The sequence below is a fragment of the Emydura macquarii genome, unplaced genomic scaffold, assembly GCF_026122565.2.
Source record: "Emydura macquarii macquarii isolate MOO-44397 ecotype Brisbane River unplaced genomic scaffold, CSIRO-AGI_Emac_v2 contig_306, whole genome shotgun sequence".
Classification (NCBI taxonomy): Eukaryota; Metazoa; Chordata; order Testudines; family Chelidae; genus Emydura; species Emydura macquarii.
Window position 1 is genome coordinate 12,798,761 of NW_027130443.1, and position 5,849 is coordinate 12,804,609.

Sequence of the window (5,849 nt, forward strand, 5' to 3'; positions counted from 1 at the left end):
AAAAACTGAGTGAAGATTTTCCATGGGAAAACCTAGTTCCATTAAAATCAAAACCGTGAAATTGTCAATTTTGCAGAAATTTAATTTTGGAGGAAAAAAGAGAATTCAACAATAGTGAAACGTTCCATTTTGACACTTTGTGAATTAAATATTTTTTTTCCCTTTTAGCAACAACTTCTCATTTTGAATTTGTTGAATTACATCTTATAAAAAAAAAAATCAAAAGGGAAAGTTCTTTTGATTTGTCAAAACAAAACATTTAGGTTGATAAGTAGCTAACAATGTTTGTTACTGTTAGGAAAGGGATAGATAAGAAAATATAATGCCAGTGTATTAATCAATGATGCGCCCATATTTTGAATACTGCATGCAGTTCTGGTTGCTACATCTCAGAAAGGATATATTAAAATTGGAAAAGGTACAGAGAAGGGAAACAAAAAGATTACAGGAACAGCTTCCATGCGAGGGGAGATTTGTGGGGGTGGAGGGAAGAATGTCTGATTTCATATAGGCCAAACTGGGGAGACCAGCTGGAAATCGGGGGGCAGGGGCAAAAAAGGGCTTGGTCACCAGAAGGCAAATAACCACCAGAGCCCAGTGTCTGTGATGTTAAAATCTCATCATTTTAAAGCCAATCTTGTGATTTTTGTGGGGGCTGGACTCGTGATGGCTGAACCTGTGGGGTTGACAATCCTGGATTCTAGCTGTGTGTATTCACAGGGCTAGGGGCAGGATAGGAACTTGACCTATGGCTGCCCTGGCCCTGCCACACATTCCCCTGTGTTCCTAATGCGCTGCCCATCAGCAAGGAAGGGGAGGCGCAGAGCAGCATGTCCCCCATCTCACCTGTTGCTGAGGGGAAAATCAGGTCCCAAGCCTTCTAATTTCCCTTATTATCCTGGTTTTACAGCTGGGGAACTGACCGGTGACTCCCCAAAGATAATTCCACGAGGCATTGGCAGAGCTCAGCCCAGAATGCAGGAATTCCGACTCCCGGTTCTTTGTTCTCACCACACACACTGCTTCCTGCCCCAGTGCCGGAACTGAGCCTGGTCCTGGCTCCCATGCCTGATTTAATCCCGTAGCCCTCCAAAAGAAAGGGATCTCCCTGGGCTCCCTCAAGGAACAGCCGCAGGGCAGACCGAGTGACCTCAGATGCACACGCCCCCTCCCTAGCACACTCTTGCCTTTCCACATCTCACATACATGTACACACCCATGGCCTGTGTTGTGCAGGAGGTCAGATAAGGTGATCGTAAGGGTCCTGTCTGCCCTTAAGTCTATTAATTGATCCTGTCTTTATTATCCTCGCACGTCTGAAGCTATTGGTGACAGCCAGTGGGACACTGGAGACCTCCACTAAACTGCATAGGAACAGAAGCGGTGAGAAGCGATTCCCACGGGGCAGACGCAGCCTGCAAAACTGCTGCAATCCATTCAGCAGAGGGCAATACTCAGGTTTGTTGAAATATATTTGTTTTTATTGCATTTCTGCAGATTTTTACAAAAATATGACAAATTAAAAAGAAATAAATAATTCCCTTTATTTGTTTAAAATTGCAGTTGAAAGAAATAAAACACCCCCATTTTTTTTCCTTTTCACGCTGTACAATAATTGCCCAGTAAAAGAAAAAGACACCAGACAGCTGGCTGCTCATATAAATACTTTGTACAGATAGACGTATTTAAAAATTCCCTGGACTACGGGGGGCCTAGCAGCAGAAGGGACTCATGTCCTGTTGTCTGGTAAGTGGCGCGTGTAGGATATAGTTTCAAGAGTGTTACTCTCAGGAGCACATAATAAAGAAGAGCTTTCTCCTTTTAAGACCAGCGTGATTTTAAACCATGACAAAGGAGTTGGCTTCAACAAACTGAACTCTGGTCATTTATGAAAACCAATTAAAACAACGTATGAACACAATAAAGCCATGTTGGAGTTCCCTCCTCCTGCTGCTTTGCTCATCCTGCTGCTGTCACACGGGCTGGGCTGCCAAAAAGCCGGGCAATGACTTTGCATCATTGCAGAGCAGCTCCTTCAGCCACGGGAGGGTTTCTGCCTAGCTCTCAGCTCCTGGGATGGGAAGGAGTTTAAATCAGTGGGCAATAATTGGAGGGTTAGAAAATCCTTGGGGCCAAGGAGGGGAGATCACCCTCTGGAAAGGTGATAATGGAGGGTGCCTAGCAGGGCCATCAGAGAAACTAAAGGTTGGGAGGGTCCTTGCCACTGTTGGTGTCACCCCGACCTTAATTTAGTACAACTAGGGCCAGTCCACCCTGGCAGGGTCAAAGGGGGTGGAAGGCAGGGTGAGATTCGGGCCCTGGTTTTCAGAGCCTGTAGGCCCACGAAGCCCAGCCGCTGGTGTGGGGTCAGCACTGCAGGTGATATGCGAGTGCCAAGCATTTAATCAGATTGTAGCAGGGGCAGATGGAAAAGGCCTCTTAGGTTACCTGCTGCATCCCACTCTGGGCCTTGGGTGGCGTGTGGGGTGCCTGGGAGGTTCTCTGGGGTGATATGTGAGGTTGGGGGGGGTGCTCTCTCCCCACTTTTCATCCCACTTCTGCCACCCTGCTACTCTCCAGTTACTGCTCCATGGCAGTTGTAGGGGCAGGAGGTAGAGACCAACTTGCTGTCCACAGAGCAGCCGCCACCCTTGTCTCTGGCAGCCAGGAGGAGTTTCTACAGCAGCTGTTCCCACCCCCTGTGGGATTTCTGAGGCTGTGACCTTGGCCTCGTGGCCCTATGGAACCCCGTGTTCTCATTCTTCCTGCTCTGTCTGGGACTGTCCTGATTTTTCTCCAGGTGACCCTGTATCTGCCTCCCACCCCAAAGCACCAGCATGTAAGAGTCACGGCTGTTGCCGTCCTTCGTGGGACCCAGGACACGTTTGCTGCCACCACACGGGGGCGCCTAGAGCCCAGAGTCCCTGGGCTGATATGCTACAGAGCCACGAGTTCAATGGCAGCGGGAAGGGGGGGGATGCGTGAGAGATGCAGAGTTGCTCAATAATAACCCCCCCCCCCCCAGGAGCGAGGCCCCTTCTAGCTCCTCTCAGTGAGAAGAGAACAGCCACGCCGCAAGGCGGTGAGGAGAGCCGTGGAGCGCTCGGAAGGTTCTTGGCAGATCTCGGAGGAAGGGAAATCCAGGCACGTGGCTGGAGGGGGTTCCCCTCCCTGCTCTTTGGCTAACTCTGCCCTGTGCTCATGGCTCCTCTCTGAGCAGGGCCACGCACGCGCTGAGCAGCGGGACCCAGCCCCAGCTGATCTTGCAAAGAGGAGATGCCCCCACAGTGACCCCCACTTAAGGCAACGCTGGGCCCCCGTGCGGCTGGCTGCATTCAACATCCATGCACTCGACGACCAAGTGGGCTGAGTCATGGCAGTTTTGCCAGCCGTTGCTTCCCCGCCCTGTCTAACCTTCGTGGCTGGTACCACAGTGGTATTTTCTACATCTGGATCCTCTCCCTTCTCCATTATGCTGGTGTCTGGCCAGTAACATCCAATAGCCAGGAGAAGGTGAGAGAGAGGGCTGACCCCTAGCTGGAAATTCCCTCCAGCCCCAGCCTGCGACCCCCAGCCCCTGGCTGTGGTCAGACCCATGCCGCACCTCGGCCTATGTTATTGCTGCTGCGGAATGGTTATAAAACAAAACCACCATTTTTTGTGGAAGAATAAAAAATAAAATAAAATACAAAATCTGGTGTTTCCGAAGACTCCGGGCTGGGAGATATGTCCTGGTATCACCAGGCCGTGGAATGTCACAGTACTGGGCCAGTCGCAGAGGATGGAGATGCAAACAAGCCGCTCGGAGAACTCCTTCGGGTCCTCTCTACAGGGAGAGGCTGGCTGCTCACACACCCCTGCCTGAACGCTAAAGGTTTGGGGCCAGAGATGGGGCTAGTTGAGCCCCATACCCCCGCTCAGGACAGCGCGGACATCTCCTCCTCTAGAACTGTGTTCGTACCACACACTCTGGAGCTTGGGGGGCAGTGTCAGAGGACACAGCTCGCTGTGGGGCGTGCGTAAGGTAGGAACAGGGGTTCTGGACTTGTCTCCTTCCTATGATAAAGCAGCTCAGGGACCCCTGACATCTTTAGAGTTAAACCGTAACATCAAATAATAAACCATCCTATCAGCCCCGACGCTCAGCCTCCCGGACGCTGCCCCTTGCCCCCACCTGGCATGATGGTCCTATGGCCACTTTGCCTCCTGGGCCATTCTTATTCTGCCCTGCTGAATCCCCCGCTCCTTCCTCATCACACAGCATCCTTTGGTAAATGCACAAAGATTCCTCCACCCCCCTCCAAAGCCAAATCGAAAAAGCTAAGCCAGTCGCCAGCAGAGACGCGTGTCAGCCACTGACCAGTCAATGCAATAAACTAGCCACGGCGGGATGGAAGCTTGGTCGCTAATCCTAGCGCTGCTGAAACGCTGGGGGCGTTGCAGAGCTCGGAGACGTCAGAGTCGTTACAGCACTAGCTAAAACTATAAACTAGCTACGGCAAGAACTGCCCCGCTGCAGAACTGAAGCCAGCCCGAATTCCACACCCCCTGCCAGTACTTGGTTGCTAGGAACGTTGGTTATTTATCTTCCCCCCACACACACACACCGAGCCCCCCACCTCGGGCGGATTCTTTTCCCAGTCTCGGATGTGACGTTTATGTGCAAGCTCCTTATTCCGGGGGGAAAAATGGGACCGTCCCAGTTCTTCCAAAGTCACTGAGGGCTGGAAACCCGCCTTCCCTGCCACTGGCAATCAGAAGAAATAATGACCGGGCGCTCTTTGTTCTGGAAACTGTAAAGCTCAACATTTTGCATACGCTGGGGAGGCAGCAGCTCCCAGATCCTGCCTCCCCCTTTGAAGCCGTCTAAAGAAGAATGGAATCAAGTCGATGTGGCGGTGGGGGGGGTTAGTGCAAGAAATTTCAACCATGCATGGAAATGATGTGGCTCCCCCACCCCTCGGTCTGTTCTTCAAGCAGAAAAACGTCACGGCCCTGGAAAAATCCAGTGCGAGGCTGGGGAGCTGGGAGGCGAGCTCTGGGAACGGAGCGGGAATAGACGGGATTTTCCCCTCTGCCTCCGGTGCAGCTGGGATTCCGCCAGCTTCTGCTTGGCGAGTAGGCGGGGGTGAGCGATTCAGTGTTAACCCACCTCCCCTGCCGCTAGCAGTCTCCACGTCGCCCCTGCGAGCCTGTCCCCGCCGCTCCCCCCTTGCCAGCTGTACCTGGTCCTCCCGCTGCACTGCCCCCTTGGAAAGCTCACAGCCCCTCGCCAGCCCCAGCGGGATTAGAGACTCTGGCCTGATTCTGCAGCCCCGCGTCCTTTGCTGTCCAGCCCTGGCTGGGCCAGCGGGACTAGAGCCCTTGACAAGGGTGGCCCATGAACTAGATCCCCACCCCCCAGCAGCTGGCTGTCTGCCACTGAGCCAGGCAGGGGTGGTGCCAGCCCATTCAGGCCCCCCTAGGCTGTAAGGATGGGAAAGGCCCGTTCGCTCAGCTAGCCCCTCGCCGGCTGTTGCCTGGAGCACCTGGCCCCTCGCCTGCCCTTCACACAAGCTGGCCGGCTTGGCGATGCGTGTGCCGGGGGAGCAGGGCTCGAGGAGGACCTGAGCGCACGGACCAGATTCACGTCCCTTTCTCCCCAGGGGCCGGGGCAGCAACGGACGCAGGCAGGGAGCTGTGCTCTCCGGTGCCACAGGGGACAGGGACGGTCACTGCTGCCGGTACGCACCCACCTCCGCCCTCCTGATGGTGCAGCTATCCACGTCCCAATTCCGCTTGGAGAACAGACCCGGGTTCTGTGGTTCCTTTGCCCGCTGTTTCCCCTCACCCCACCCCCCGTCCCCCGG